The following is a 21839-nucleotide window of genomic DNA, read 5'->3' on the forward strand; positions in this document are numbered from 1 at the left end:
GCTGCTTCCCAGGGCCACCCTCTGCTGCCTTCTCAGGCACATAAGAAAAAAGACTGGATTGGAAGTGAAGCAGCCAGGACTTGAAATGACACTGTAGTGCAGGATGTTGGCACTGTAAGTAGTGCCTTAGCCTGTTGTGTCACAACACAATTGTCTTAAATTATTTCAAAAAATATTAGAGGAAAGAATTCTTTATAATTTGTTCCATGAGGTCAGCATTACCTTGATACCAAAACCAGAAAAGTACACAGCAAAAAATGCTACATCTTAATATCCTTGATGAACACAGATGGAAAAAGTGTCAACAAAACACCAGCAAATAGAATCCAACAGTACTTAAAAAAATCATTCACCATTATCGACATGATTTATACCAAACATGTAGTATGGTTAAGCATATACAAACCAATTATTAGGTTATCAACAGAATGAAGGAGAAAAGCCATAAGATTATCTCAATAGATGCAGAAAAGAGTTTGATGGAATTCAACATTCCTTCATGACTTAAAAAAAAAAAATCTGACCAAATTAGGTATAGAAAGAACATGCCTCAAGTTAATACAGGTTATATATAAAAAGCCATCAGCTAATGTCATATTAAGTGAAGAAAGAATGAAGGCTTCCCATCTAAGATCCACAGCAAGGCAAAGATGCCCACTTTCACCAATTTCATTTAGCATAATTCTGGAGGTGCTAACAGAGCAATTAAGCAAGAGAAAGAAACAAAGAGCATACAATTTGGAAAGGAAGAAATCACTGCAGAATATATGATGTTTTATTTTGAAAACCCCAAATATTCCACCAAACAGTTAGACCAATAAATTCTGCAAGTTTGTGGGATAGAAGTCAATGTAGAAAAATCAGCAGTGTCACTGTATATAAAGAGGGAACCTTGTGAAATATAAATCAAGAAAGCAATCACACTTTCAGTAACTACAGAACAAAATAAAATACATGGGAATAAATGAAACCAAAAAAGTAAAATATCTCTATAACAAACCAGTTAATCATTGCTGAAATAAAATGGATACAAAAAATGGAAAGACATACAATGCTCATGGGTTAGAAGAAATAATACATACTATAAATGAATAAATAAATATGTATATTATAAATTATAAATATATTATAAATTATATTATAAATATATTATAAATTATAAATATTATTTTATAAATATAATAACTACAAATAAATATATATATAAATATATCAAATATAAAAATAAATATAGAATATAAATAACTATTTATAAATATTTATTTATAAATATTATTTGTTGATAAAATGTACATACTATACATAACAATGCAGATTCAATGCATTCCTTTCAAAGTACCGATGACATTTTTCACAGGACTTGAAAAAACAAACTACTAAAATTGATGTGGAATCAAAAAATACCTCAAATAGCCAAAATAATCTTCAACAAAGAATAAAGCAACAGGCATCATTTTTTCTGACTTTAAAATACACTACAAACTACATCAATTAAAAAGCATAGTATTGAAATAAAAACAGATTCCTAGACTACTGAAACCGAATAGAAATCATAGCAATAAATCCACCTATCGACAGTCAACTGATTTTTTATAAAGACATAAGAATGTATATTTGAAAAGGGAGAATTTTTTGATAAATGGTACTTGTGAAATTTGATATACATATGAAGAAGAATAAAACTAGGCCTCTGTTTCTCACTATTCATAAAAATCAATTCAAAATGGTATAAATGAGGTATCATTCAGTCATAAAAAGCTGAAATATTTGTAACAATATAGAAGAAATGGGAGATTATATGTTGAGTGAATTAAGTCAAGCACAGAAAGGCAAATGTCACATTATCTCACTAATATGAATAGGCCAAATGCAATAGATGATCTCACAGAAGTTAAAAATGTAATGGCAGTTACTGAACCTGGGGAGGTAAGTTGACAGGGAGGAATTGGAAAAGACTGATTGACAACTACCAGGAATAAGGAATTCTGGAGTTCTATTGCACAGTAGAGTGAAGACAGACAATATCTATTTACTGGATATTCGTCTATTTGAAAAAAAAATGTTACAATAGGATTTTGGATGTTTCATTATAAATAAATGTTTAATACTAGAAAGCAAAAATGCATTTACTGTGATTTGGACATTACACAAAGAATAATATATTTTAATGGACAATAAGTGTAACTTAAAATAGCCAAATTTATGTTGATACATTTTTAATATTCTCAAAAACTCAAATTTTAGTGGCATACAGCAAACTATATTGTTCATTATAATTCTCACAAAATAATTATGAACATAGTAAAATATGACAAAGTGAAAAGTTTATAATTTTCCTAATATATTAAATTCTGTAGAAAATTGGGAACATCACCTTTATTAATATTTACATCTGGTTCTGTAAACAAATGTAGCCAAAAACTCCTAGGAATTTTTATATATACTTCTAAAATAGATTTCAAGAATGTAATCTATGTGATTTTCGAAAAATACACATCCTTTAAAGTCTAAAAGCCAGTAAACGTAGAATTTGAGGGAGAAGAAAAAAAAATTGACAACAGATTATTTGAATTTTCCTCTTCCCAAATATCTAAAACATCACATACACCACTGTTTTCAGTATAACTTGTGAAACCCATAAATTCTGACTTCTCCTCACTAGTCTGAAATACGTCCACTAGAGACTGTACTGGTGAACTACAGATTCCGCTTTCTTCTTGTGTAATAAGAAATTCAGTTCTCTTCTTATCCAATTCAGCATTTGGCTCCAGATTTTCTTTTTTATTTTGTCCTAATAACATTTTCACTTTTCGACGTATTTTACAAGAAGGTAAACTATCCACATTTTTGATGTCACATTCATTGGGTTCTTCACCAGGACGAGGGGATTGAGTCTTTGCCTGAACTGTTAGGTGCTCTTGTGAACTGTTGATTGTTCTCAGGTCAGAATTGTGACCAAGTAATGAATGAAGTTCCTTTTCCTTCAGATTCTAAGTTGGAAAAATCACAGTATCTGAGTTTTGTTTTGATTGAGCAGCACTATTTGCATTGAAAACAGAAACTTGTACAGAAGTCTGTAGCCTACAAGGACAGTGATCTACTCCTAGCTCTTCTAAGTCATTTTTACTTAATTTAGTATCAGAAATGTCAAGAATGAATTCCTGTTTATTTTTATGTGGAGGTAGCTCTGTAAAATTTTGTTTTGTATCATTTTCAGCTGTATTTAACATAGGACATCTATTACTCATTTTTTCATTGAGTTCTCTCAATTCATTTGAAGCGCTGTGGATAGGTTCTGAAATCAACACAAGCTTTTGTTCAGGTTCCTGAGTTTCTTCATACAGGAAACTCTGCTCCATCACCTGTATCTTACTCTCTCTCAAGTCTTTCTGAGAAATATGTTGCAATTGTAGTTTTTGCTTTAGTTGAGTCTTTTTCAGGATATTAGCAGAAACAGGAGAAAAGGATCCAATACTGTAGTTTATTCTCTCTTTTTAGGCATGTCCTTTCATATTCCATAAAATCAAAAACTAACTTGGATATGATATCATCAACAACTTGATAGTGATTACTCTGTGCAAAGCTTCTGTGTTGCTCTTTTAGGAGATGAGTTTCAAGGTCTTCATATTTCTTCAAACAACATTCACAATATCCTTTTTTTTTTTCTTCTCTTCCAACTGGAATTGAATTGGTGTTCCACCATATTTATCAGCATCTGTTTGGATTCTTAGCTTAATCTGAGTTTGTTTTTGGATGGTAGATGATTTATCTATATCAAATGGACTGTAGGGTTTCTGAATAGAATAGTTTATACAAGGCATAATGGTCAGCTGAAGATAAATTAAAAACATTTTATGGAGAAAGGAAAAGATGTATTAATTTTTGTTAGAATTTTGGAAGTCATTGTGACTCAGTTGGGTCAGGTTAGTGTTTTGTAACTGACAGGTTATCTGTAGGGTAAATAGAAGCCATGAAGGAAAAACTTAACCAGCTGCAATGTAGACTATAGCTCTTCTGCTATTCTTAATTATTTACCTTTGCAAATAACTTTGAGAGTAATGACTCATTATGCTTCTTCTAATTTAGTGTCGAGAGAGGAAGGATGGTGTTGAATCACAGATATAGTTTTGAAATCTGTATCAGAATTGCTTTGCTCTACCACTTGCCTGTACAATATTTTGGAATAAATACACATATAACAGAAGATAGAAGGCAATAACAGCAGCATTTTTTCATGGTAAAAAATTGGTGCTATTGAATATCACATGAATACATTGTCACTAAAAATTAACTTTAGCTAATAGTTGTAAATTTTTGAAATCCTATGTGGCTCCCAATATAGAGTTAGTTCCATACTTTCTTATATGTGGAAAGAGCATTTCCGTTTCTTTCAGTACACTTGTATTATGTTAACCCTTGCACATTACCAGCAGGAATACTGGCTTTTCAACAACTTGATTATTCTTACCAGTTCCTTAGGTAGGATCAATGAAAGAGTCTACAGTGCATATATGCAAAGCTTGTTTTAGTTGTAGATCATTGTTGTAGCATTTTCTGTCACAAATGAACATGTGTATCTCTGAATTGATGTCAAGTTTTATAGACAGTGTTCTAAAAATCTAGAAACTTAGAAAATAATTTGAAGGTTTTTTTTCCTTCAGTTAATATCTGTATGTCCCCCAAATCCAGAATAATTAAAAGGTAAACTTGCTATATTAAAAAAAAACAAAGAATAATATAATAAATATTACATAGTACCCTACAAATATGTGGGATTTTTATATTTGCATTGAATTTTTTTAAAATATAAATGTGTAAAAGAAAAGAAATGAAGACAAGTCAGTTGACTTCAACAGAGTTTAGGTAAACCATTATGAATGCTGGTGTGGTTGTACTAAAATTTTGAGAAAAATGATGGTGTTTCATTTTAAAATGTGTATATCCCATGAAGCAAAATAGTACTACAGGTTCAGAGAAAGAGATTGTACCACTTGAATGAAGTATATAAAAGAATGGGGAATTTCATTTGAATAATAGCTAATGAAATTCTTCATGCAGTGTTTTCAATTAATATGAATAAAAAAACTTCTAGAAAATACAAAGTGAAAATTCTTGCCACCACTAAATTCTAGTAGTCTTAGAAAAGTTGTTCACAGCATAAAGGGGATATTTCCTTCTTTTTTTTTTTTTTTTTTTTTTTTTAGACAGGCAGAGTGGACAGTGAGAGAGAGAGGCAGAGAGAAAGGTCTTCTTTTTGCCATTGGTTCACCCTCCCAATGGCCGCCGTGGCTGGCGCTATGCAGACGGCACATGGTGCTGACCTGAAGCCAGGAGCCAGGTGCTTATCCTGGTCTCCCAGGGGGTGCAGGGCACAAGCACTTGGGCCATCCTCCACTGCACTCCCTGGCCACAGCAGAGAGCTGGCCTGGAAGAGGGGCAACCAGGACAGAATCCGGCGCCCCGACCAGGACTAGAACCCAGTGTGCCGGTGCCACAAGGCGGAAGATTAGCCTATTGAGCCGCATGCTGGCCAAAGAGATATTTCTTATAATTACAAGACCAATAGACCTGCACTGAGAAACTCAAGCTATGGAAATGTTTAGCCTGGGCATATTGAATAAATTTGCTAATGTAAAAGATAGTATGTATTGTTTTCTTACCCCATTGTATAATCTTTAAATCATAAATAAAATATCCACATTGAAAGCAATCTGGGAAGTCATGTATGACTGTATAAGTGTAACTTAAATAGTACCTCAACCTTCTTTCCCTCAGAATTGCCTTTAATATTTTTTTAAACATACTTCAAAACACTTGAACAATTTAACTGTAAGTTTAGGAGATAACAACTGGGAGAAATTCATTTCACCTATGGAGATCTAGTTTCCCAAATAGCAAATGTGGTGTAGGAAACAAACATAACACAACAATGTAGACTTCTGTAGGTTCTAAAGACCAACATGTCATCACAGCACAAAGTCTGATTCAAAGAAAACATCACATGCTCTAAAAGAGCTGCAGAAGATGAAGGAGCCATAACATGAAGAATCAGGTTGAGAGACATGTAAAACACTTTGCCTTTCAGTTGGCAGTTGGAAAAAGACATTTGAGTGAAACCAAAGAGAATAAGATATTCTGATTATCAAATAATGGGTTTGCCTTCTAATGTAGACAAGTCACTGGAAAATAATAAATAATAAGAGAGTTCTAATATTTGGTACAAAAGGTTTTTCAAAACATTAATGGAAAAATGCATATTATGGGAAAACTAGAAGAAATTTTCAAATCTTTTCAACAAAATAAACTCATACTAACTTGCTATCTGATTTCTGATCAGGATGTACCCCGAAACATTGAGAAGCCTAAAATAACAGATGGAAAAGATCCCCAATCAGACAAACACAAATTCTGCTAAACCTGAAATAAGAACAAACATCCACTTTATGATGAAATTGAGTGGGAGAATGGTGAAATCACTTATGTTTTGTGAAGTCTTTGGGGACAGTGCAGCAAAGAAGCTGGCAGTTTAAAGATGAATAACTTGTTTTCTTTATTTTTTAAATTTTTAAATGGCAAATAAAATTGTACACTTTTATGGAGTAACTTGATATTTGACACCTGTATGCATTATGAGCTGAATCAGATGAATGTAATTATCTCCTTTTGTAGTGAAAAATTTCAAAATCCTATCTTCTAGCATTTTTAAGAAAAATAAAACCAACATTATCATTATAGTCATTCAACAATGCAATATAACACTAAAACTTCTTGCTCCTACCTAACTATAATTTAATACCATTAAATAATATCCCCATCCTTCCCTCCCTCATACTCTCCTCGGCCTCTGGTAATCACTATTTTATCCTCAAGTCATACATGATAATCTTTTTTACATTGTGCATTTAAAAGGGGATGGGACAACTCTGAAGGTGAAGCCTACAGCAGCAACCAAGTTGCATCGATCTGTGAGGAAATATTAATCTTGGTCATCTCCTAATTGAAGGGGACAGATTGTCCACAGGAGCAACAATAGCCAACACCACAGACATATGAATCCATTCAGCTTACAGAATTCTGACTGAAAATTTAAAGCCAAGTAGACTTTCTGTTCAATGAGTGCCAAAAATCTTGTTGCACCCAGGTAACCTGCAGAGAAGAGCAGAGCTTTCAATACACATTTTAAACACATGGAATCAAATCCTGAAGCATTTTTTTCCAAGAATTCTAATACAAACTGAAACATGGCTTTTGCAGTATGATCCTGAAGATAAAAACAATCAAAGCAATGATTATCAAGAGGTGGAAGGCATCCAGTCTAAGCAAAAGCTGGCTCATCAAGAGCAAAGGATGGGGCAACAGTATTTTGGGATGCTTCAAGTACTCTGCTTGTTGACTTGTCAAAGAGCCAAAGAATGATAACATCTGCTTTATTAAGGCAGTATTATGAGAAAGCTGTATCCGAAAAATGCCTGGAAAGCTCCACCCAAGAGTCCTCCACCACCAGGCAGTGTTCCTGCTCATTACTCCCATCAAATAATGCCAAGTTTGCAAGGGTTTTGACAGAAATCAGCAGGCATCCATCTAATAGTCCTGATTTGGCTCACCTTGACTTATTTTATTAAAGGACATAGAGCTTTCTTTAATTAATAATGTGACACAGGTTACACACAGATGGTGAAATTCCTGAAAACCAGTTCTCTAAAGACAGACTGTATGGCAGGTACCACTTCTTAGAAAATAATATTGAACTTGATGGATCTTAGGTTGAGAAAGAATGCTTTTCTCTTTAACTTGCAGTTTTAAATCCCATTTTCCCACAAACATACTAATGTCCCTTATACTTTCAATAAAAAGAAAAATGGGGCCAGAATTTTGGTGCAGCAGGTTGCAATCTGGCATCCCATATCCAAATGTTGATTTGAGTTCTATCTACAACACTTTGGATCCAGCTTCCTGCTAATATTCCTGTGAAGGCATCAGATGAGGGCTCAGATGCTTGGGGTCCTGCCACCCACATGGGAGACTCCAATGCAGTCACTGGCTTCTGCTTTGCCCTGGCCCAGACATAGCTGTTGTAGTCATTTGGAGAGTGAAACAGTGGATGGAAAATCTCTCTTTCTTGCTCTGTAGCACTGCTTTTCAAATAAATAAACCTTTATTTCTAAAGGAAAATTGAATCTCACCTTAAAAGTTCAAGAAAACAGAAAACAATATGCTTCTAAATATGGACAGAACAGATCTGAATACTGCTTTATATCTAATGCTCATAGAACATTTAATTCAAATGCCATTCTCAAAGAGTACCAGAATGTCACTGGGAAAGGAAATGATTATAGGAAGCATCAAATTGAGATATAAATTGAGATATGTGAGATAAGGAAAGTTTGTAGGATATCTAATATTGTAAATGCAAAAATAAAACTTTACATCAATACAGTAAAGAATTCAGTCATTATTTTCAAAAATTGAATTACTTATAAGAAAGAAACAATTGAGTTTCTCAGATAAATTCATAAAATTAGAATAGGTTAAATTATAGATGATAGGGTGGAATCAGAGAGCTACTAAATATGAAATAAAACATCACAATGTAGACAGTTATCAAAGACAGAATTTTTGATACAGTTATAGAAATAACTATATAAGAAAAAATAACATATGAAAAATTAGTGATTAGAAGGTTTTATGATTTTTTTTTTGACAGGCAGAGTGGACAGTGAGAGAGAGAGACAGAGAAAAAGGTCTTCCTTTGCCATTGGTTCACCCTCCAATGGCCGCCGCGGCCGGTGCACCATGCTGATCCGAAGGCAGGAGCCAGGTGCTTCTCCTGGTCTCCCATGGGGTGCAGGGCCCAAGGACTTGGGCCATCCTCCGCTGCACTCCCGGGCCATAGCAGAGAGCTGGCCTGGAAGAGGGGCAACCGGGACAGGATCGGTGCCCTGACCGGGACTAGAACCCCGTGTGCCGGCGCCGCAAGGTGGAGGATTAGCCTATTGAGCCATAGGCACCTGCCTAGAAGGTTTTATAATGACTTGTTTATGCAAATGGAATGAAAGGAACATACCAGATGTAACACAAAAACAATTATGCATTTTGATACCAGGTTTGATTAAATATCTTACATACAAAGATGCATTAATTTTATTCATTTATACATATATGCATCATATATTTTGCATGCCATTAAAAGTAACTGATTCTAGAACTTTACTTACAGGAAAACACTTTGGGTGGCATTAGTTCCCTGAAAAATAATAAACTTCCATTGCTATTAATGGAATCCTCTGTTACAGCTTTGATTTTGCATGAAATGTTATCCTAGTTACATACAGCAGATAATGAACAGCAACTATGGCATTACAATAAGAAAATTAAGCATTGTGTTAATACTTAGAAATTTGTGCTGTAACATTAGCATTCAAATTTTAGTCAGTTTTGCAATAAGAATACTGCAAGCATGGATTGGATAGCAAATTTCAAAAGAGATTTGTGAGTCAATTTTTAGCTAAAAAGATGAGTTTTTATATAGCACAGATATCTTCTGCATAAAATTTAGTTGACTCACCATATATGCGCATGTCTCACGTGGTAGAAATTTGCAAATATAAAGCTGGTATTGCTTGCTTACAGTATACAAACATGTAGTGAAAATACTGGAAAGATTTCCAGTTAATATGAAAGATCAAATACAGTATTTGTAACAATCCTCTTCCAAGATCCCATATAAATGAAGTAAACATGTTAACACATACACATACACTCACAATACACAAATTTCCAGCAGAGACATTGGCAAAACTTAAAGTCAGAATTTTAATAAATTAGTGATAAACAGGAGCACATTTGAGAAAGATGAATTCTAAATATCTATAGTTTTCCCCACTGCAGAACATTGTAAAATCCCAGCACCTGGAGAGCGGATGTATCATTGATGGTAGAGCGTGAATGGTTATGAGAAACAGAAGAATTGGAAGAAATGATTGAGAAGCCCTCTGTATGCTGAACAGGAGACAAGAAATACAGTGTGGGGAGACTGGACTAGAGGAACTCTGGATTCTCAAACACCAGTCAGTGGTAGAGGCTGAAAATGCTAGGACAACAGAGATTTTGGGGAGCCTAGCTTCCCAGTCTAGCTATTGATGAATACCTAAATAATAGGTACATTTGATGAATATCTCCTCCATAACAGGTTCAGGCAAAAAGAATACAATATTGATAAGAAATGTTTAGAAAACAGAGAACATAGGAAACAGTGTAAAATCATAAAATAATAATAGCATGCCATAAGAATATCTTTAAAATAACTTCAGGAAGTTAAAATATGGTAGCCAAAAGGCTAAATGTCAGTAAGAAAGTTGCAAGATAAATTTGAGGAAATATTCTAGAGTATGCAAAAATAAGGTAAAAGTAAACAATTTTAATAAATGAGATTGTAAAATTTTCCCCTTTGAATATTTTGGAGGAAGTACTATGAAAAATATACATATCTCTAAAGAAATAAAGATGCTTTAATAGTGGTAATCAAATATAATCAAAGTAGAGAAAAGACTATTGTGTGCACAGAGACCATAAGAAAGGAAACATAATCACAATATACTACATATTGTAATAATGTAAAGAGTGATCATATTTGGAAATCAAAGATAGTATGTGAAACTAAATTTTAAAGATTTACAAGTATATATATTATATATATATATATATATATAAAATATATAAATGGAGATAAGTTTGTCAAAAAACAGCGAAACAGTTTAACTATATTTGTAAGTTGGTAATGGGGATTGGGAAATACTGGATAGGTAATTCCATATTTATAAAACTGACAAAACTAATAAATTTTCAAACTACAAAAAGATTTTGAGAAAAACAAAAAGTACATGTCCAAACAATACTGAAAACAATGTTGACAGCAGGTAATCTAGGTAGTGAGACTGAGTGTTTTTAATTTTACTCATTATACTTTTTGGATTATAAATATTTCTTAAATGAATCCAGGTTACTATTATAACCAGATAAAAGGGGTAAATGAGAAAACCACAAAATTATGAGAAACATAACTTACTAATATGAAAAAACTGACATTAAATAAGATGAGTCTTTGTAAAGATAAATATGTTTAGGGGCTGGCGCTGTGTCATAGCAGGTAAAGCCATACGGGTGAGGGTTCGAGAACTGGCTCTTCTACTTCCGATCCAGCTGTCTGCTATGGCCTAGGAAAGCACTGGGAGATGGTCCAAGTCCTTGGACCCCTGCACTCACATGGGAGACCTAGAAGAAGCTTCTGACTCCTGCCTTCTGATGGGCCCAGCTCTAGCCATTGTGGTCACTTGGGGAATGAACCAGTAGATGCAGGACTCTCTCTCTCTGCCTCTCTCTCTCTCTTTCTCTTTCTTCCTCTGCCCCTCTGTAACTCTGCGTTTCAAATCAATCAATTAATAAATATGTATATTAACATATTTTATGGGAATTATTGCATATGTAAGGAAAATGCTTCGTTCATGCTTAAAGGTTGCTTAAAGGTTGAAGATTGATTAATCATCTGAATAAATGGGTTTGACATCTTGTTTAAAAGAAGTTTCATCATGATTTTCCCATACACTTTTATAAAATGCTGAGTATTAGTCTCACTTCATCAGTGCAAAGCATTTTCCTCTAAGTGAGAACAGATGGTTTTTATTACTAGTTCTGAAGATTTTTTCCCCAATAACGCAGACTGAAGTTATAAATGGGATTTCCCAGGCTTGTTTCATTTTTGTCCATATGTTTAAGAGAAATTATGCTTACTCATAAGAGACAAGTAGGCATGCTAAGCAAAAATGGATTTATTTGACATCTGAAACTTACTGCAAAGGGTCTCTTACTATCGTAAAGAAACATCTGTTCTTTGTGTTACACACAACTTCTTACTAGATTGCCATGTGAAATGCTATTGCCACAGCATTGCTTTTTCCCCGCATACCACTGAGTACTCATATAATCATTACTGTCAGATAATATTCTTAAATAATTCCTAACTCAATGTTTCTTAAGTGGGCAGAGTAATTTTGGTATTAAGTAGGAGAAATGTTTTTTGGTTGTTAAATTGGAAGATACACATAACATATCATCTCTAAAATCCCACTCCTTTACATGCAGAAGGTGAATACATAGTTGACCTTACATTAAAGGAAATTATTAGTCATTTATTTATTCATTAATAAAAGTAGGATGTATTTAAACTATTCTGATCTCTAGAAAATACAGTGTAGGGTAGGCTTTGTGGCACAGTGGATTAAACTGCCAGATAGTATGTTTGCATCCCATTTCAGAGTGGCTAAGACGGAGTTCCAACGCTGCTTCTGACACAGCTTCCTGCTAATGAGTACCCTGGGAGGGACCAGATGATAGCTAAGTACTTGGGTCCCTGCAATCCATGTGGGATACCCAGATGGTATTCCTGGCTCCTGGCTTTAGCCTCGTGTAGCTCAGCTTGGGAAGTGAACCAGCAAAAAGGAAATTCATCTCTCTCTCTCTCTTTTTCTCTTTTTTTCTCTCTCTTTCTCTGACTCTGCTTTCAAATAAATAAATAAACTTTAAAAGAATAAAAAAAATGCAGGGGTGGTTTTCCAAATCCTGTATGAGCTAACCTTGAGGTTAATCATCTATTTTTATCTCCTAAATTTTTAGAAATGAACATTGAATTATCCCGCTCAATAATTTTCTAAGTTATTATAATTTCAGGTATACAAAATTCCAAAACACCTCAACAACTCAAACCATATTTTAAAAAAATCCATAAATGTATTTTAACACAATTAAACTAATTCACTAATATAGCATGCACTTGAAACCCAGCTGGCTCACTCATTTGATATCATATAAAAACTTCTGGCCCTTTTGATGAGATCTTTCCATATTTACTTTCTATATTTACTATATTTACTAATATAGTAATATATTACTAATACTTACTATATTTACTTTCTATATAGTGTCTACAGAAAAATACAAAAGAAGACAAAAAGTCCCTAGAACTGTGCAGAAGTATTTATATCACTTTCTGTTTCACATAGTTGTAAAGAACTTCTAACTAACTGCTAGAAACTTCCCAAACTGGAAGCAAAAATAAAAGGATTATTATCCACTTTTGTTTTTTTATTTTACTGATAGTTAAGATATTTGATATAGGGGCAGGCACCCTGGCTCACTTGGATGTGGCACCGGCATCCCATATGGGTACCGGTTCTAGTCCTGGTTGCTCCTCTTCCAGTCCAGCTCTCTGCTGTGGCCTGGGAGAGCAGTGGAGGATGGCCCAAGTGCTTGGGCCCTGCACCCACGAGGGAGACCAGGAGGAAGCACCTGACTCCTGGCTTTGGATCGTGTAGCTCTGGCCGTAGCAGCCATTTGCAGAGTGAACCAATGGAAGGAAGACCTTTTTCTTTGTCTCTCTCTCTCACTAACTCTGTCAAATCAATACTAAAAAAAAGACATTTGATCTAATTATCTGGTTCTATTTAGAATTTATGGGGCTTTTTAAATTCATTATGATAAGTCCTAACACATAGGGAATTCAGAGTGTGGTGCTGCAGGCAGCAATGTTAAAAGTAAAGGTTGTATAGGTTCAAAATGCAATTTGTCTTATAAATGTCATGTTGCATTTTTAATTTTTTTCCAATGGAAGCTTTTAAGTAAGCATGAAAGTAGAAGCCAAGTACCCTCATTATACCCCAAAGTCCCTATCTATTACTTTTAAACAATTGTAACCTATAACCAATAGCCAATTGATTCCCCATCCTCACTGCACCACTGGATTCTTTTGACACAAAATCAAGGCATTGTATAATTTCATTAATAAGTACTTAAACATCTAAAAGACAAAGACCTTTCTGTTTTCTCAAAATGTAGTAACAGATATTAAGATATTCTTAAGACAGCAAGATCAGAAACTACAAAGTCACATTATTCAAGTTGCTTCAGGTACAATGGTTGTTGGGGGCGGAGGAGAGAAAGGGAGGGGCAGAGAGATTTGACCTCTACAGTCTGACTCCTAATTTTTTGTGTTTATTCTGACCCTAAATGTGGATGGAAAGTCCAAGCCTTTGTGATTTCTCCTTATGGTTTCCCTCATCCCTGTCATGTATTGTTGGGCACAGATTTGTGTTCCTCTTCATGACTCCAATAGTTTCTTAGTAGAGTCTTTGGATAATATAATGGTTTCTAGTTGCATCCATTTTGTTGTAAAAAACAGAATTTTTTCATCTGCTGACTATCACTCCATATATACTAGACAGGATTAAGTGTTAAAGTTATCATATAAATAGGATCAAGTGTTCGATAATTGTAATAGACAGAATTAAAAGGGAGAGAATGTTCCAACATGGGAAGCAGTCCACACAGCAGGCTCATAGAATGACAGTCGCTTTAAGTAATACACTCTGACCTCAGAATCAGCCCTTAAGGCTTCCTGGTCTGGGTGAATAGTCTGCGAGAGGATTTCAGGCATGGAAAGCCAAGACACTGTGGCAAAAAACATCTTACATTAAGGCTCTCAGTGAATGAGACCCAAGTGGAAAGCAGGAGCCATCAAAGAAGGAAATACTTTTCTCTGAAGGGAGGAGAGAATTTCCACTTTACTTATGGTCTTGTCCAAATACTGCTGGAGTCTGTGGTCACAAAAGGCTTTCATAGCCTTGACAGCTCATGGCAAGAGCCTTAGATGATCACTGATGTCATAAATTAGAGTATTAATTGTTAAATGAACAACAGAAGTCACTGTGCACTTACTCTCCATGTAGGACCTCTGTCTTTACTGAATTGTACTATGAAAATTAACTGCAAAACTTGTTTTCAAACTTTATTTTATATCTTATGTGTGTGTGTGGGTGCAAACTGTTGAAATCTTTACTTAATATTGAGTTAGTCTTCTGTATATAAAGAGAAAAATGAATCTTTTTTTACGCAATTATGCTAATATTTTATTAATTCAAAAGCACTTTACAAGAAAATATAAGTACGGCTTCCAAATAGGAATGTTATACCTGGACTTGGTACCAAGCTCACAGATTTGAGTTTGCAAGGAAAAACAGGCTTTCAAGTTAAACAACAATTTTTAACCAAAACTTTAATCCCAAGGATTCTCACAAAAACATTACAAATGACAGCATGAAAAAAATAATCTTGCACAGTAACTCAAAGTTCAGCTCTACAATGTACCCTTAAACTGGCAGGACATTGGTATTTTCTGAAATCTCAAATTTCCCAATAAAGACTTTTATATAAACAGCTATGTATTCTATATCGCAATTACATAAGGAACTTATCACCTAGGCAAAGGTAAACTTCCTCGAAACTTATAGATTCTAGACCAACTAGACAACCTCTGCCCAGGGTTAAGACTAGCTGGGTTTTCCAAAAACCTCTAATCTATTTTAATGGTGCAGCTTTTATTTTTACCTGCTGGCTTGCGTCACAGCAGCTCCTAAAGACTGCTTGCTCACCTACAGCTTTGTACTATACACCAGCTGAGGGAAAAAGGACATTTTAGTTCAGTTTTTGACAGTGCTGTTTCTACAATATTAAAACATCACATTTTGTTTAGCTGGGCAGGATTTAGAGGTCATCAGTCTTTGCAAGACTAAAGCTCAAAAGTAAATTCAATCTTGTTTAAGGGAACATTGTAAAGTAACAAATCTTGGTATCACATGCCTCATATGATCCATTTCAAACCATAGAGAATGACAGCTTTTTTGTGTGTCACTGTCCCAAGAGACAAATTTGAGCAGCTAAAACATCTTAAAAATGCACCAAACTTATGAAGTCTCAAACAAAATTTGAATTTTCTGTACAAACTCCTGTCAAATGAAGTTATTTCCTGTACACCACTTCTCTTGCAAACGGATCTTCTATTTTCTTTCATTTGACCTAGATCAGCTACGAGACCTAAAGAAGGATCGGGATGGCTTGTGATTTCTCTCCGGAGACAGTGATCTTTCTCTTCTCCTATCTCTAGAAAGGGACCTGCTACGGCTGCGAGAGAAGCTTCTCCTTCTTGGAGATCTGCGGCGAGGTGGAGGACTCCTCCTACGATAATCATCTCGAGGGCGACGACCCCAAGAGGGAGGTGGGCCACGATTTCAACTTCTCTTTTCACCATTTGACAGTTCCACTCTGACACGGCAGCCACACAGCGTTCTTCCATCTAGCTCTCGGCCGGCATCAGCAGCATCCCCGGGGTCTTCAAACTCAACAAAAGCGAAGCCAGGAGGGTTTCTTGCAACCCACACACTTCGGAGTGGTCCATAATAGCCAAAGGCCCGTTCCAATTCGGTCTTGTTGCCATTGTTTCCAAGATTACCTACATACACCTTACAGTCAATGGACAGGAATCACGATGCATTTCGAAATCTTAGGCTAGAAGCGCGGAGGCTCAACTCCACAAGCTCCCAAGGATCTTCCCTTCCCGCTCTGCTCTGCTCCAGCCCGGCTCCCGCAGATACTCCCTCGGTGTCCACGAAATGGCCAAATGGCCGTAAAAATGAATCTTAATGAAGAATGGTATGGGAGAGGGAGTAGGAGGTGGGATGGGAGTGGGGGTGGGAGGGTGGGTATGGGGGAAAAACCACTCTATTCCTAAAAAAAAATGAAATATGCATTCATTAAGTAAAAGCTTAAAAAAAGAAGCCATAATATTAGTGAAATAAACCTGTCCCCAAAAAGAGAAATATCATGTTTTCCTGATGTGTGGTAACTACAGAGTACCAAAAGTGTAACATGTAGGAGTGAAATTGACATTTTGAGATTTGACGATTGTTTACAGCCTCTGTCTCGGCTATTGAGGAATAGTGTTTTGTTTTTTTTTTTTAATACTATTTATTGAACCCTTTACCAAGTGTTGGGTTAATATCATGTCTATAAAGAAAATTTAAAATAGATCTTTGCAAAAATTAAGAGTGGGACTGTGAGAGGGAGGAGGAAGAAGAGTAGGAGCATGGGCAGGAGAGAGGGTAAGGTGGGAAGTATCACTATGTTCCTAAATCTGTATATGAAAAACATGAAAATAGTATACCTTACATAAAATTTAAAAAGAAATATTTAATGAATAAATATGCTACCTGGAAATTGTTTCAAAGTAATACAAAGCAAAAATGTATTTGTGGGAGCCAGTGTTGTGGCATAGTGAGTAAAGCTGCCGCCTGCAGTTCCAGCATCCCATATGGACGCCAGCTCAAGTCCTGGCTGCTGCATTTCTGATGCAGTTCTCTGCTGTGGCCTGAGAAAGCAGAAGATGGCCCAAGTCCTTGGGCCCCTGCACCTGCAGGGGAGACCTGGAAGAAACTCCTGGCTCCTGGCTTTGGATAGGCGCAGTTCTGCCTGTTGCAGCCAATTGGGGAGTGAACCATCAGATGGAAGACCTTTCTCTCTCTGTCTGCCTCTCCTTCTCTCTGTGTAACTCCGACTTGCAAATAAATCTTCAAAAAAAAAAAAAAAGCTTTTGTGGATTTTGAAAAGATGAGTCAAAATTATCCATACATTAATTTAATTGAAATTTATAAATGGGCCTATTGAACTTTTCTCTTCACTTCTGTACTTATTAGTAGGTTTCTGGAACAAGTTTTAGAAGTAAAATGGCCGGCGCTGTGGCTTAACAGGCTAATCCTCCGCCTTGTGGCGCCGGCACACAGGGTTCTAGTCCCAGTCGGGGCGTCGGATTCTATCCCGGTGGCCCCTCTTCCAGGCCAGCTCTCTGCTATGGCCCGGGAAGGCAGTGGAGGATGGCCCAAGTGCTTGGGCTCTGCACCCTACGGGAGACCAGGAGAAACACCTGGCTCCCAGCTTCGGATCAGCACGATGCGCCAGCCACGGCTGGCCATTGGAGGGTGAACCAACGGCAAAAAGGAAGACCTTTCTCTCTGTCTCTCTCTCTCACTATCCACTCTGCCTGTCAAAAAAAAAAAAAAAAGTAAAATAAGTTTCCATGAGTTTTAGAACTAAAACAACTCATTTATTAAATAAGTTAACATGTATAATACTAATAACACATTTAATATTTGATATTTTTATCAAATAATTTTAAATTTCAACTGGAAAGCACCAAATAAAATAGTAATACATTTGAATAATAGATTCGGTTTCTGGATACTTAGGAGTAAAATGATGAACTTTTCACATTGATAAAATAAAATGCCAGGAAACACATTCAGTGTCAAATTTATTATATCTAAAAGGAAGCTTGTCTGCTATTTGTTTCTAATGCTTAAAAAAGTAATTCCTAATGGGAACAGGCATTAATCCTAGAAATTAAGATGTTTGTGTCTCAGATCAGAATACTTGGGTGTGATTTTTGGCTCTGGCTCCTGATTCTAGCATACCACCAATGCAGATCTTGGGAAGCAGCAGCGATGGCTGAAATAATTGTGTCCCTGCCAGCCACAGGGGAGACCTGAATTGCATTTCCATATTTTGGTTTTAGCATTGGTCCAGCACTGGCCGTTATGGGAATCTGGGGAGCAAACCAGTGAATGGGTGCTTTACCTTTCTCTCTCTGTATCTCTCTCCACCACTTTGCCTCTCTATTGATAACAAAATTCAAAAAATAATCCAAATGAACGTTGTTATGTTAACAATGCTAAAGCATCATTGTGTTCTAATGACTTCATATACTACAACAGAGGTAAGAATTAAAAATCTCTGGATATAAGTTATGGTTATAAAAATGTAACATATCCATAAATGTTAACAATTTTAATATAACTTTGATTTATTGAATTTTAATAAATTAAAATAAAAACATTTAAAATCCATAAAAATACAGGCCTATCATAACTTTAGTTCATTTATTTTGCTTGATACATGAGTTTGAAGCTTAAAATAAAAAGGCTAAATCTCCATACATCTATTGATATAGTGCATTTAGGTCAAATACTTTCTTATGTAAAAGAGTCTATATTAATTTTATATTATTTCCTGTCCAAGGTGGAACCTTGACTCTTGGGGTTCCCTGTGAGCTCTACATCAATCTTCAGTGAACTGGAACATGTGAGATAATGGATTGTTTATCCACTGTAAATCTACTTTCAGTGAGCTGGAAATGTGGTAGATAATAGGTTGTTTATGATTTGCAAATCTGTTCAGTGAGCCGAAAATTTGTCAGATAATGTGCTGTTTATGAATTCTAAATCAATATTCAGTGAGCTGGAACCATGTAGGATAATGGGCTATGTATGAGTTGTAAATCTGTTTTCAGTGAACTGGAAACATGTTAGATAATGGGTCCTTTCTGAGTAGTAAATCTGTTTCAGTGAGCTGAAGACATGTAAGACAATAGGTTGTTTCTGAATTGTTAGTAAGTTTTTTAGTGAACTGAACACTGATTTAATAAAGGATTCTTTACATGCCGGAAAGATGTCTTCAATGAACATGAAATGTGTTGGAATAACAGGTCCATTCTGGCTAAAGGATGACACTTTATTGAACTGGGAACATGCCACCAAACAGATTCTAGATGAATGATAGGTCTATGTTCAGAACTTTAGTTATGTGGGATGATGTAATGCTGTTTACATAAGAACTGTGACTTGCTTTTTGACATGTTTTTCTCTGGTGAAAAACGGTTCTACTAGATTACGGCTAATGGAGTGGAAAGCTAGTCAACCTCATTTTCAGTGATGTGGTGCCAGACTACTTTTGACATGTGCTCTTTCATTAACTATTTAAAAAGCTACCCATATTCCCCTGGTACTCCAGAAATGTTATAATGTACAGAATTCACTGGTTCTGACTTCAGTGAACTTACACTCGAACAATGACTTGTGCTGCATAAGAAACAGGGTATTTTCAACACAATCAATATAGAATGAATACCACCTACATCTTTAGCATGAGTTGAGATATGGAAGAAGAAACTTTGAATATCAATCTGGAGAAAACATGGACAAACATATAACAATAAGTTTTTAACATAAAAAATTGTCAAGAGGCATTATTGAAGCCAAAAACTATAACAAAAAATTTCATTAAAGAAAATATTGAGAAAATGGTTAATACAAAAAAAAAAAACCAGGAAATAAATAAAAGTTGACAACAGTCAAGAAAAACAGATTTTTTAAACAAATTGATTCTTAATCTCTTTTCCAATTTTAAAATATACAAATATTGTCAATAATTTTATAGTTGTTGATAACTACCACTTCAGTTTTCAAAAAAGCATTGTAGGAAATAAATATATAACTATCATCAGCCATCAGTCAAGGCTATTTTATGAATATGATCCATGCTCACCATGTTTCTCAAAAAGTATACATAATTAGAATTCTTTTAGCAAAGAGCTACCATTCACTAATGTTCTAACATTTCCCCAAATAAAATGAACTTTTCTGAAATGGCAAATTTTTTTATTTCCTCAATTTTATAAATAATATGTTACACTGAATTTTATATTTGTGAATCTATTGGTTGTTTTTCATACTTCCAATATTTCCATGCCTATTTATGATGAATATTGTAGAGCAAAATATTCTACTATGGTTATTTTCCTCCAAATACTTTTATTTATCCTTCAGTTAGAAATTATTTTCCTCTCTTGCTTCATTGTCTATGTACCAATCTTTAATTCTTTAAAACTGCTTTATCAGTTGGGGATAAAATTATATTCTGGACAATTAAACCTCATGCTGTGATCAGGTCAGGGCTCTTCTAAACGTGATATATGGCTTTCATCATGGGACAAATTTTTGGTCTGTATGTATTATATGATATTCCCTTATATCCCAAAGGCTGTGACTTTTTCTTTGTTTTATTCTGACCCTATATTATGGGCATATTTTCCAACAGATTCCAAGAAAGGTACATCACAATGAAATATTTGGGGATGGTGCATATGAAAACATCTTTGTATTGAATGTTAATTGAACAAATATAGAATTCTAGCATTTTCTAAAACTAAAAGTTTTTAAAACAGTGCTCTGATGCTAATGTTATGAAGTTAAATTTTATTCTCATTTCAATCCCATAACTCAATAGATTTTTCTCTTTGTAAGAGAAAAAAAAAAAAGCCTTTTCTGCTTCCACCCCTCCACCCTTATCTGCTAGCTTTTTCTTCATATACAGGGTTGGTTGTTTTGGTTTGTTCCTTCTTGTAGACACACAGTATATAATTTAAGTGTGGACCGTTATATCCTTTAAATTTGAAAAATCATATTTATTTCTCCTTTGTAATATATAGGATTTTATGTTTGATATTTAAAATCTATTATTTTTGGTTAGTTTCCATCTATTTTTAATTTATTCTCAAATTCTTAAATTTTAATTGAATGATAATAGAATTAAGGAGTGACTGCTCCAACATGGGCAGCAGTCCACACAGCAGACTTATAGAATGACAACCACTTTAGGTAACACTCTGACCTCAGAATCAGCCCTTAAGGCATTTTGGTCTAGCTGAGAAGCCCACAAGAGCATTTCAGGCATGGAAAGCCAAGACCTTATGGCAAAAACTGAACCACATGAAGGACTTTGGTGGGTGAGAGCCCAGTGGAAAGAAGTGGTCATCAAAGAAGGAGATACCTTTCTTTTTATTTTTTTATTTATTTATTTTTCTTTTTAATTTTTGACAGGCAGAGTGGACAGTGAGAGAGACAGAGAGAAAGGTCTTCCTTTGCTGTTGGTTCACCCTCCAATGGCCGCCGTGGCCAGCGCGCTGCGGCCGGCGCACCGTGCTGATCCAAAGGCAGGTGCCAGGTGCTTATCCTGGTCTCCCATGGGGTGCAGGGCCCAAGCAATTGGGCCATCCTCCACAGCCTTCCCAGGCCATAGCAGAGAGTTGGCCTGGAAGAGGGGCAACCAGGACAGAATCCGGCGCC

At 35.3% G+C, this 21839-nt stretch overlaps 1 protein-coding gene and 2 pseudogenes across 1 annotated transcript in view; all 3 read right to left on the minus strand.

Moving 5' to 3' along the window:
- LRP1B (LDL receptor related protein 1B) overlaps positions 1-21839 on the minus strand; it is a 2136850-nt gene that overhangs the window by 458741 nt on the left and 1656270 nt on the right. The gene's annotated exons all lie outside the window — the stretch shown is intronic.
- On the minus strand, positions 2508-3860 carry LOC133765886 (protein DBF4 homolog A-like; annotated as a pseudogene).
- LOC133765891 (serine/arginine-rich splicing factor 3-like) lies at positions 15782-16393 on the minus strand (annotated as a pseudogene).

This window comes from Lepus europaeus, chromosome 1 (genome assembly GCF_033115175.1).
Source record: "Lepus europaeus isolate LE1 chromosome 1, mLepTim1.pri, whole genome shotgun sequence".
Classification (NCBI taxonomy): Eukaryota; Metazoa; Chordata; class Mammalia; order Lagomorpha; family Leporidae; genus Lepus; species Lepus europaeus.